Source organism: Pelodiscus sinensis, chromosome 3 (assembly GCF_052426305.1).
Source record: "Pelodiscus sinensis isolate ZL-2025 chromosome 3, ASM5242630v1, whole genome shotgun sequence".
In the NCBI taxonomy this organism is placed as follows: Eukaryota; Metazoa; Chordata; order Testudines; family Trionychidae; genus Pelodiscus; species Pelodiscus sinensis.
Window position 1 is genome coordinate 147452319 of NC_143054.1, and position 13092 is coordinate 147465410.

General features: G+C 45.7%; 1 protein-coding gene across 8 annotated transcripts in view; it reads left to right on the plus strand.

Annotated features, from left to right (window-relative positions):
* Window positions 1–13092, plus strand: part of HHAT (hedgehog acyltransferase) — a 369064-nt gene that overhangs the window by 44574 nt on the left and 311398 nt on the right. The gene's annotated exons all lie outside the window — the stretch shown is intronic.

The following is a 13092-nucleotide window of genomic DNA, read 5'->3' on the forward strand; positions in this document are numbered from 1 at the left end:
GACTCTAGGAATGTATACTCCCCCATTTAGAAGAAATAGATACCAGCCTTACCAACGGCCGAGAGAACCCAAGTATGATTTCCGCAAACAAAGACCACACCGTCGTAGACTGCAATGTCAACAACATGCCACACCTCATCCCCCTGCCGGCAAGCAGCAGATTTGAAGGCCTGGTCGAGAGCCAGGAAGCCAATCCGCCGACCCTCCCAACTGCTACCCTACAGTTCCACTACCCCCTCCGAGCTTTTTTCCACCAATGGTCCCTCATTACCTCGGACAAGTGGGTTTTGAACTTAGTCCAATCTGGCTACGTCATCCCCTTTACCTCTACCCCGCCCAACCACCCTCCTACCCTATCCCTTTTCAGGGACCCCTCTCACGAAGCCATACTCCTGCAGGAGGTTTCACGCCTCATTCAACTGGGTGCAGTAGAACACGTACCAACACAATTCCGAGGCCGGGGATTCTACTCGACGTACTTCCTAACCCAGAAGAAGACAGGAGGTTGGCGCCCATCTTAGACCTCAGGCGCCTCAACAAATACATTGCATACCACCGTTTCAAGATGGTTACCCTTTCAACTATCATTCCCGCACTCGACCAACATGATTGGCTTTCGGCTCTCGACCTTCAGGACGCGTACTTCCATATTACAATTCATCCTGCTCACAGACGCTTCCTACGATTTACAGTGGGTACCCAACACTACCAATACAGAGTGCTCCCGTTTGGTCTCTCGACGGCCCCCAGGGTATTCTCCAAACCCTATCGGTAGTAATGGCCTTTCTTCGACGCCAAGGCATCATAATATTCCCATACCTGGACAATTGCCTCATAAAAGCTGCGTCTTTCGACGAAGCGAAGGCCATGACAGATACCACAGTAGCCCTTCTACTCAGTCTCGGGTTTCACGTAAATTACGCAAAATCCACTTTGCGCCCAACACAGAGACTGGAATTTATAGGCGCCCTCCTCGATACAATCACAGCAAGGGCCACTCTTCCCAAACACAGGTTTGCGACAATATGCGACCTTGTCCGAGCAATACAAGCGGTACATACTGTCACGGTCCGCCACTGCCTCAAAATCCTCGGACACATGGCCTCCACGACTTACGTCGTCAGTCTGGCCAGACTCCACATGAGACCTCTTCAGTCCTGGCTTGCTACGGTATACAGACCCTTCAGGGACCAAATTGGCAAGCACGTCGCTATCCCACCACGCATTATCAATTCCATGCTTTGGTGGACAATCCCTCGAAACATGCTACACGGCGTCCCCTTTCAACGTCCAGCGTCCACTCTCACGCTTATAACAGACGCCTCACTCATGGGATGGGGAGCCCATTTGGGAAGCATCACAGCCCAAGGCAAATGGTCATTTGTGGAGCAAACACTCTACATCAACCTCCTCGAGTTACGGGCAGTCAGATATGCATGCCAATACTTCATTCAGCACATAGCCCACAAGACCATCACCCTTATGACGGACAATACCACATGCATGTATTACATCAACCGTCAGGGTGGCGCCCGCTCCCCTTCTCTATGCTCGGAAGCCACCAAATTTTGGACCTGGTGCCTCTCACATGGGGTCACCCCTTCCGCAGTATACCTTCCCGGAATACTCAACGTCACAGCAGACGCCCTAAGTCGCATGTTCATGGACCAGCACGAGTGGGAGATCGACAGACACGCCCTGACCCCAATCTTCCTTCACTGGGGCCAACCGGAAGTGGACCTCTTCGCCACAAAGAACAATCGAAAGTGCCACCTCTACTGCTCCAGGGGAGCCCTGGGCAAAAGTTCCCTCGGAGATGCCTTTTCCATCGCATGGAACGCCTCCCTCCTCTACGCCTTTCCCCCCCTCCCACTCCTACACAGAGTCCTGGACAAGATCAGATCGAACCAGGCACGGGTGATTTTGGTGGCACCTGCTTGGCCCAGACGAACATGGTATCCTTACCTCCTCAAGATGATGGTAGCAGAACCGTATCCCTTCCCTCCACATTGCGACCTCCTCTCACAAAACCACGGTCGAACCCTTCACCTGGACATCCCCAAGCTGAAGCTCCACGCTTGGCTCCTTCATGGCTCCAAGATGCCGAAACGGCCTGTTCAGAACAAGTGAGACACATACTAATTAATAGTCGGAGACGCTCCACCAGGAAAACCTACCGCTACAAATGGACGCGTTTCTCCCAATGGTATGCTCAGACCCATGCAAGCCCACCACATCTTGCTCCTATACATACCTTATTGGACTACTTACTCTCTCTCAAACACTCCGGCCTAGCACTCAGTACTATCAAGGTCCATGCTGCGGCCATAGCGGCTTTCCACCGTTACCTACAAGGCTCTTCTTTTCTCGCTGACCCGCTGACCAAGCGCTTCTTCAAAGGCCTGCAGAACACCTTCCCTCCGGTTCGACCACCATTCCCCATTTGGGACCTGAACCATGTCCTCAAGAGCCTCACAAAACCCCCGTTCGAACCAATAGCGACCTGCTCTTTGTCTCATCTGTCCATGAAAGTGGCTTTTCTCGTCGCCATTACCTCCAGTAGGAGGGTCAGTGAACTTGCAGCTTTAATGGCTGCCCCTCCATACACCGTATTTTTACAGGACAGGGTGGTACTCCGACCCCACCCTAAGTTCCTACCTAAAGTACGCTCTCCCTTCCACGTGAATGAACCCATACACTTACCTGCCTTCTTTCCGAAACCGCACACGGAACCGATCCACACCGTGTGGCACACTCTCGACGTCCGAGCATTGGCGTTTTACATAGATCGCACGAGACCATGGCGAGCCTCGCCTAGACTCTTCATCTCATATGCTGATAGATCTAAGGGACAAGCAGTCTCATCTCAGAGAATCTCTAAATGGATTACATCCTGCATTAAGACCTCTTATACCTTACATAACAAAGACTTACCTGGACTTATCACAGCTCATTCCACTAGAGCAGTAGCTTCCACGACCGCTTTTCTCCGTAACGTGCCATTGCAGGACATTTGCAATGCTGCTACTTGGTCATCTGACCACTCGTTTGCACAGCACTATGCTCTCTCCACCTCGATAGCATCTTCTATGGCAGTTGGACAAGCGGTGCTATCCACAGTTACTACCACACGGCTCCAAACCCACCTCCGCGAGCCGACAACTGCTGTGTAGTCACCCAGAGTGGAGCACCCACGGGGACCACTCGAAGGAGAAGAAAGAGTTACTCACCTTGTGCAGTAACGGTTGTTCTTCGAGATGTGTCCCCGTGGGTGCTCCACTACCCTCCCTCCTTCCCCTGCTTGGAGCCTGATACTCTGGCGGGTAGAGAAGGAACGGAGGAGCCACGCGCGCGCAGGCGCCCTTCAGTCCCAACGACACTAGAGGGCGCCACGGCACCTGCGCGCCGCGGCAGAAACAGCTAGAAAAAGTCTCCAGTCGCCGGCGCGAGGACGCACCAGCACCCAGAGTGGAGCACCCATGGGGACACATCTCGAAGAACAACCGTTATTGCACAAGGTGAGTAACTCTTTCTTTCGTGGGCAAAGACCCACTTCGTCAGTTGCTTACTTATGATGCCAAATGGAAATTTGGTCAGAAGAACATCACATCTCCCCTTTCCTAACAGATGTTACATTTGTTTTGGACTGCCTTCTCTATTTAAAATAATGTGGACTTGTTTAACTGTATAAAAGTACACTCAGTGGGCATATCTGTTTACCATCTTTAGGTCCACAAAACAGTTTTTTCTTACGCTGTAGTGTCAAGTTTTCTGAAGGGTATGGTGCACACATGCTCTGTAGTAGACCTCTGCCCTCCCTCCTGGGATTTTAATGTGGTGTTAGCAGGTTTAATGGAGTCCCTGTGTGAGTCATTAGTTTCTACTAGCTAATGAAAGGTCATCAAGAATGGTAGAAGGGAGAACAGCAAAATAGAGACTGGATTTCAGGAAGGCAGATTTTAGTAAACTCAGAGAGCTGGTAGGTTAAGGTCCTATGGGAAGCAAGACTAAGAAAAAACAACTGAAGAGTTGGCAGTTTTATAAAGGGACGTTATTAAGGCCCCAAAAGCAAGCTATTCCACTGTGTAGGAAAGATAGAAAGTATGGCAGGAGACCAACTTGGATCAACCTGGACATTTTATTTGATCTAACAATAAAAAAGGAGTTGTATAAAAAGTGGAAACTAGGTCAAATTACAAAGGATGAATATAAACAAGCAACACGAGTATGCAGGGACAAGATTAGAAAGGCAAAGGCACAAAATGAGCTAAATCTAGCTGGGGCATAAAGGGTAACAAGAAGATGTTCTACAAATATATTAGGAGCAAAAGGAACACTAAGGACAGGGTTGGCCCATTGCTCAGTGAAGAGAGAGAAACAATAACTGGAAACGTGGAAATGGAAGATGTGCTTAATCACTTCTTTGTTTCGGTTTTTGTCAAGAAGGTGGAAATTGGGTCAATTTAGAAGTTAAAATAAAAGAACAAGTTAAAAATTACTTAGAAAAGTTAGATGTCTGCAAGTCATCAGGGCCTGGTGAAATGCATCTTAGAATACTTAAGGAGCTGATAGAGGAGGTAACTGAGCCTTTAGTTATCATCTTTGAAAAATCATCGGAGTCAGGGGAGATTCCAGACGACTGGAAAAAGGTAAGTATAGTACCAATCTATAAAAAAGGAAATCAGAACAACCCAGGAAACTACAGATCAGTCAGTTTAACTTCTGTGCCAAAGAAGATAACGGAGCAAATAATTGAAGAATCCATCTGCAAACATCTGGAAGATAATAAGGTGATAGGTAACAGCCAGCATGGATTTGTAAAGGACAGATCATGTCAAACCAATCTGATAGCTTTCTTTAATAGGATAAGGAAGTAGCGGTGGCATATCTATAGTAAAGAATTTGATACGGTCTTGCATGACCTTACCAATAAACTAGAAAAATACAACCTGATGGGGCTACTCTAAAAGTGGGTGCATAACTGGCTGGATAACCGTTCTTAGAGAATATTTATTAATGGTTCCCAGTCATGCTGGAGAGGCAAAACAAGTGGGGTTCTGTAGGGGTTGGTTTTGTATGTATGGTTCTTTCAAAAAAGGGTTTTTTCCCCCCAAAAGAACAGTGTCTAAAACTGCTTTTTTTGACAAAAACTCTTCCAATAATGCGATTGGAAGAAGATATGCAAATTAGCTCTGAATTTGCACATCTTCTTTGGGTAGAAGAAAGCAGTCTAGATGTAGCCCAATAGTAAAGCATATGCTTATAAAGACAGACACACACATGTCCCGCCAATCAATGTTATATTTACCAGCTTATGGTCCATGTCTCTGGTGGCCAACCAGACTGATTGGGTATAGGATTGGGTATAGGAATGGGGTTCTATTGTTCCAGACTGATGCTCCAATCTTGGCAGGATGTACTCAAAGTTTCAAGGCAAAGCAGTCCCTTTTTATAGTAGTTTTTCTTCTTAAGTTCCCTGTAAGCTGCATGCCTGCATAGCCATGCAGCTATTTTCTGAGCTCTGTTCAAAGGTTCAAAGCTCCCACACAGGCAGGGAGCTTAGCTGACTGGCAGGGGGAGTGGCTTCTCTAAGCAGCAGCTAAACAGAGCTACCTGCGTGCTTAAACTGAGGAGCTCCCAGAGCAGGTAAACGCAAGATAAGGAAAGAATAAGAGGCTGGGGACAGTAGCGAATGAGAGTGTGAGAGTAACTAATTGGCTGGGGCGGGGGGGGGGGGGGGCGGGAAGGAGAGGGAGTCAGAGGGGCAGGGAGTTTAGAGAGTCCTGTGTGCAGGGAGAAAGAGAGGCAGAGGCAGAAACCCAACAGTCTTCTCAACCCCCCTGGGCTGAGAAGGGAGGTAAGGGGCTGACTGCATGGGGTAGGTGGGAGAAAAAAGGAGGTGGGTGGGTGCCTGCATTGCGGTGGGGGGGAAGGGGAGGAGTTTAAGAACATAGGAATGGTGATACTGGGTCAGACCAAAGGTCCATCTAGACCAGTATCCTGTCTGCTGAGAGTGGGCAATGCCAGATGCCTCAGAGGGAGTGAAAGGAACAGGGAATCATCATGTGATCCTTCTCCTGTCATCCATTTTTAGCTTCTGACAGAGGCTAGGGACACCATTCCTACCCATCCTGGCTAATTGCCATTGATGGACCTAACCCCCATGAATTTATTTAGTTATTTTTTGAACCCTGTTAAAGTCCTGGTCTTAACAACATCCTCTGGCAAGGAGTTTCACAGGTTGACTGCACTGCGTGAAGAAAAACTTTCTTTTGTTTTAAACCTGCTACCTGTTTATTTAATTCCTTATTCACTTTCTCCATACCTGTCATGACTTTATAGACCACTATCATATTCCCCTTAAGTCTCCCTTTTTCTAAGCTGAAAAGTCCCAGTCTCTTTAATCTCTTTTCATGAGACATGTTCCAAACCCCTAATAATTTTTGTTGCCCTTTTCTGAACCTTTTTCATTGCCAATATATCTTTTTGAGATGAGGTGACCACATCTGCACGCTGTATTCAAGATGTGGGTGTACCATGGTTTTATATACAGCCAATGGGGTTCTCTGTCTCTTTTTTAAAATGATTCCTAACATTCTGATTACTTTTTTAAATGCCAATGCACACTGAATGGATGTTTTCAGAGATCTATCCACAATGACTCCAAGATATCTCTCTTGAAATATTATAGCTAAATTAGTCCCCATCATTTTGTATGTATGGTCAGGATTATTCTTTCCAATGTGCATTACTTTACATTTGTCAACATTAAATTTCATTTGCTATTTTGTTGCCCAATCACTTTGTTTGTTCTGTGTGTCTTGGGGTGAGGTGGGGGAGTGTGGATAATTTGTTTCTGCTGATCCTGTCCTGACTCCTAGCTAGACTGCAGGTGCCAGCTAGTCTGAGAAGCAGGATTTTATCCCAGCCCCCAATCTTGCCTGGGGGGAACAGATTACATATAGGTACATGGGGGGGGGGGAAAGTGGGTGGGTGAGCGCTGGCATCTGTGCAGTGAGGTGGAGTTGGGGGCAGTTTGTCTGGGGTGTCTGACTCACTTTCTGCAGTCCTCTCTAGTTGATTTGAAGATGTGGAGGGGAAAGCAGGTTGCATAAGGTATGTGTGTGTGCCTTGCATGATTACATTTGCATGATTACATTTCAAATAAAGTTTATGAAGATGTTAATGGCTTAAGGTAAGAAAGAAAAGGATGCTTTTAACAGAATTTTTTGTAGTGTTGCAGATATCTGAAACTCTGATCTTAATATCAGAGGGGTAGCCATGTTAGTCTGAATCTGCAAAAGCGGCGAGGAGCCCTGTGGCACCTTATACACTAACTCAGTGGTCCCCAACCTTTTGGAGCTGCCGGTCGCTCGCGTGCCCGGGGGCAGGGCCATGCATGTGCCGCGTGCTCAGGGGCGATGACCCCATGTGCGGTGCGTCTGGGGGCGGGGCCACCAATTTGCTGCACGCCTGGGGCCAGCACCCCCCATGTGCCATGTGTCCAGGTGCGGGACCGCACATTCGCCCCACGCCCAGGGCCGCACATTCACCATGCGCCCCGGGCCGGCGCCCTCCAGAGCTGCGTGTCCGGGCGTGGGGCCGCACATTTGCCACGCACCCGGGGCCGGCGCCCCCCAGAGCCACGTGTCCGGGAGCAGGGCTGCCCGTGCGTGTGGGGCTAGTGCTGCATGTGTGGGGCTAGTGCTGCACGTGTGCGGCATGCCCAGGACTGGCAACGCGCATTCACCGTGTGCCCGGGGCGGGGCTGGCCCCAAGCACTTGGTGGGTGCACATAAATGCCCCAGCGGACGCCATGCCACCCACGGGCACCGTGTTGGGGACCACTGCACTAACTGAAGTATTGGAGCATAAGCTTTCGTGAGCAAAGACCCACTTCGTCAGATGCATGTCCACCTGATCTTAATGCTTTTTAAAAATCCCGTGTTACTAAGTAATACATGGTGTATTGTATTGCAGTAAGGTCAGTTCTTTGCTATGTGGTAGAGTTCTGGCTCTTATGAGTCAGAAGTAGAAAGCACTAGGTTTGTTGCTTTTTGTTTTCTAGGATGAAACCTTATTTATGGCCTCTTTGAAACATGCATCTGTCTACAAACCCTGACGCCATGTGTTAATTTGTTCTGGGGCTTCTACTCTTTGATTTGGTGACACACGAAAGGTGAACATTTCAAACTAGGAGAAATGTTACCTATTTTTACAGCATGGATCCTAAACATTCCCCAGAGAAACTGTACAAATCTTAGTGAATGCCTTTTATTCTCTTTTTCAGTATCAGTAAATATTGTATTAGACATGCTCTTCTTGCAAATATTATTTCTAGTTGACTCATAGGTTTGTTTAGCATCTTAAAGCTGAGCTGTGTGTGGATAATATGCATTTTGGTGTGTTTACTAGCTTGAGTTGTTAGGATAATGATGCATGTACTCCAAGGTTTGTGTTAATTTTTGTTGTATTAATTTTATGTTAAATATTGTACACATTGCTCCTTGTTAAATATCCCTTATTTTAATATATTTTTCCACACATATGGAATGAAAGTGTGTGTGTGTGTGTGTGTGTGTGTGTGTGTGTGTGTGTGTGTGTGTGTATGTGTGTTTGTTTTTGGTGCACATCCACACACTACCTCAACATTGGTGTTACATGTAAGAAAATTCAACCTGCCCAAGGATAGAAAATGTTAGAGGGAATTGTGATGGGGGTACAAGTGAGTTTCATACGATCATGCTGTTTTGACAAGTGCTTGTTTATGTTAGGTGGTTGTTCTTTATCTAGTGTTTCATCATGCTGTTTTTGATTACAGCTATCTTGTCCCAATTGATAGATGCTTGCTTCCTTTTCAGAGCCCTCAGTCTGCCCACTGCTTGCATCTCAATGGGGATATACAGCGATCTCCAGAGCCTTTACATCTGTCCCTGGTTCCTCCTTAGAATATCTGGTCTGATGTTGGCCTTGACACTTATCTTTTAATACACACATTCCTCATTCACATAAAACAGGGGTAGATAAACAGAATTTTAAAGGAGCAGATCACTGCATTCCTTTACTATGCTATATTACAATATATACTTCAGATTAAGAACAGAATGACCATAAGAATCTAAGTCTATTTCTGTCTCAAAATGGTTTGGCAGAATATACATCATAAAACGTTTTAAGACTTAGCACATTAAGACTTGAATACTTAGAATGTTTATATATAAAAAATAATTAAAAATAGGAATTTTTCTACTATACTGAGCTGAACTGATCTACGCTCTCAGCTCCTGGGAAGGAGTTCTCCATGAGTTCAGCTTCCTGAGGTGTCTGGCTGTGGTATCTTAGACTCATAAAGAAGGGACTCAGGATACTTGGAAGGTCTGAGATTTTACCTTCAATTTCTATTCAGTGGCTTTACTTTATCCACCTGACAGCAGCAGCTAGAAGGAAGTGATCCATGAGAGCAGCAGTATTTCACTTTTGCATGAAAATCTTAGCTGTTTGACTTGGACCGTGGATTGCAATCTGGCAGACCCTGGTTCCCTAATGGCCTCCCCCAGGTGTGCAGCAAGCACTGAAGCCAGAAGGGACAAGACCCCAAGTCCTCAACCCACAGGAAGTCTTCCCTGACCATATGGCTATGCTTTACTGGACTCTTTATATACCCTTGGCATATAATGGCTTCAGGCTGAGTGAAAGCTGATGCTAGATTTTGCTCCTAACCCCATAATTATAATTTCCTTTTAAAGTCGTTCAGTGCAGTGACACCTTATAGAGCATATCTGGCAGAAACAAACAGCAACTTACATGTCAGAGAGAAATTTTAGGAAGTGTTTTGACTGGCAATAGTGCACAGAAAAGGAACAAAATTTCATAATTCAGATGAAAAAAGGAGGTCCTAATTTGAATCCTGTTTTTCCTCGTGTGCTCCCTAGTGTTTAATTGTTACATAGTTTAAATATATTCATAGGCTCATAGACTTTTAAGGTCAGAAGGGACCACTAGTCTGACTCCCTGCACAGTGCAGGCCACAGAATCTCACCCACCCCCTCCTAGAATAATCCTCTCACCTATATCTCAGATATTGAAGCCTTCAAATAGTTCGAAGACCCCAAGATGCAGAGAATCCTCCAGCTGTGATCTGTACCCCATGCTATAGAGGAAGGCGAAAATCCTCCAGGGCCTCTGCCAGTCTACCCTGGAGGAAAATTCCTTCCCGACCCCAAATATGGTGATCAACTAAACCCTGAGCATGTGGGCAAGACTTGCCAGCCAAACACCCAGAAAGCTCTTTATAGTAAGTCCTATCATCCCTCCATTGAACTATTTACCACTGATAATGAATGGTCAATTAGTTACCAAGATCATGTTATCCATCAAACCATCCCCTTCATAAATCCATCGGCTACGGCTAGACTGGCATGATTTTCCGGAAATGCTTTTAACGGAAAAGTTTTTTCGGAAGTATTTTTGGAAAAGAGTATCTAGATTGGCACAGACGCTTTTCAGCAAAAGCACTTTTTGCGGAAAAGCGTCTGTGGCCAATCTAGACGTGCTTTTCCGCAAAAAAGCCTCGATCGCCATCTTCGCCATCGGGGCTTTTTTGCGGAAAACAAATCTCAGCTGTCTACACTGGCCCTTTTGTGCAAAAGTTTTGCGCAAAAGGGACTTTTGCCCAAATGGGAGCAGCATAGTATTTCCGCAAAAAGCACTGATTTCTTACAGTAGGAAGTCAGTGCTTTTGCAGAAATTCAAGCAGCCAGTGTAGACAGCTGGCAAGTTTTTCCGGGAAAGTGGCTGATTTTCTGGAAAAACTGGCCAGTCTAGACACAGCCTTCTAGTTTAATCTTGAAGCCAGATAGATCTTTTGCCCCCACTACTTCCCTTGGAAGGCCGTTCCAGAACTTCACTCCTCTAATGGTTAGAAACCTTTGTCTAATCTCAAGTCTAAACTTCCTACTATACAACTGTTCCTCTTCTGCCATCCTACAAGGAATGATACAGAACACCCTTCTATTGTCACCTTTCCTTTATGAAGCATTTTTTGGGCTTGAGAGTATTCAAACATTGTTGTCTTCTTGCCTGGTTTGTTGAGGATTGTTCCTAAAGCATAGCACAAGGCATAGATTATTCTGTCACTGCCTCTTCCAGTCTAATGCCTATAAGTGAAATTCTTCCAGATATTTAGACTTCCATTTAATTGTTTTTACCTGTGTTCTGCTTTTGTTCATGAGTTAGTTCCTTTAGACTCTTCATCATTTTTGTTGCTTGTTTCTCAGTTCTCTCAAATTTGTAAACATCTTTCTGATACTGGGGCACCCAGATCCTAATGTGTTTGCAAAACATCCATGAAGAGGATGATTATGTATATTACCTACCTGAGCCTTTGCATAAGAAGCCTACACATTTTTTGCAGTATTTTTTAAAAAATACATGAATGTGAACCATCACCTTTCGCATCTCCAGTTGTCAGAGGTTTTGGATTTCAGGTCTAGCTCAAAATCAGACATGGGATGTCTACTGGTTCTTGAAACATGGTGTTATTCATGGGAAATAACGGTGGGTGCCCCTTGTCATATTGATGGGCATTATGTACTAAGCCCTATGTGTCAAGATGAAATTATATGCCTTTATGAGTAAAGCTTATTTTGATGGAGCATAATATATGATAAACAAGTGCTTGTCTAATGCTCCAGTAAACACATCTCTACTTCAAGAGAGATGTAATCACTCTAATTCAAAATGCTGATTTTTTTTGTTTCATATCCCAGAATTGCTTAGTCAAGCTTGGCAGTTTCTCTTTCATGACTGTAAGTTTTTGAATTGGAAAATAAAGCCTATTGCTCTAACAGTTAGATTTATTCCAAAACAAGGATCACAAACCATCTTTGACTGACTGTCATAGACTCAGTTTTGCTATCTACATCCTCTGCTTCTTTTCACTAACTGTATGGATTTTAAAGAAACTGTTCTTTACTACAGAAAGGATGTGGATGCATTGGAGAAGGTCCAACGGAGGGCAACCAAAATATTTAGGGGGTTGGAGCACATGAGCTATGAGGAGAGGCTGAGGGTTTGGGGCTTATTTAGTCTGCAGAAGAGAAGAGTGAGGGGGATTTGATAGCAGCCTTCAACTTCCTGAAGGGAGGTTCTAAAGAGGAAGGAGAGAGGCTGTTCTCAGTAGTGACGGATGGCAGAACAAGGAGCAATGGGCTCATATTACAGTGGGGAATGTCTAGGTTGGCTGTTAGAAAAAACTATTTCCCTAGGAGGGTGGTGAAGCACTGGGATGGGTTACCTAGGGAGGGGCTGGAATCTCCATCCCTAGAGGTTTTTAAGTCTTGGCTTGACAAAGCCCTGGCTGGGTTGATTTAGTTGGGATTGGTCCTGCCTTGGTCAGGGGGCTGGACTTGACTCCTGAGGTCTCTTCTAGCCCTATGATTCTATGACTTGTGAACAGATTTATTTGGTTCATTGTCTTCTCTGAAAAGCAGTTTTTATTAGGACTCCTTTCTCTTTGGTTCCAATGCATGGTGTAGCAGGACAGAATCTAATCAAGTGGGGGAAGAGGATAAAGGGTTATCAGACCCACTGCCGTATAGACATTACCTTCCAAACATTGTTCACTGAAGTGTGGGCATTCACCAAGTCTGTTAATTGCATAGAGAGTTTCCTGCTCTTTGCCTCCATACATTGCTCAAGTTTGTGTCTTCTATTCCCAGTGCAGGAGAATGAAAGGAGCAGGCAGCTGCTGCCACTGAGCCATTTTCTCATTGCTTCATCAGCCATATAGGCTGCAGCATTCTCGCTCTGCACTGGCAGGCAGCAAGCCCTGCAGCAGAACTGCAGTTTTGTCCTAGCGGCTTAAAGCTATACAATAGTATTTAGCAGCTCCAAGCTCATCTTTCACTCGGCCTTACATCCTGCTGTACCAAGGAAACCAATGTTAATTGTGCCTCCCCGCTATGGGAGGGAGGTGCATCCCGTAGTCTGCGTTAACTGCCCTTTATTGATGATGACCTAAGGGCAAGTAAAGTGCCAACAACAATGTTGATTGTTTGATTTCAAAATCCCATCATGGTATAAATGTCGCTA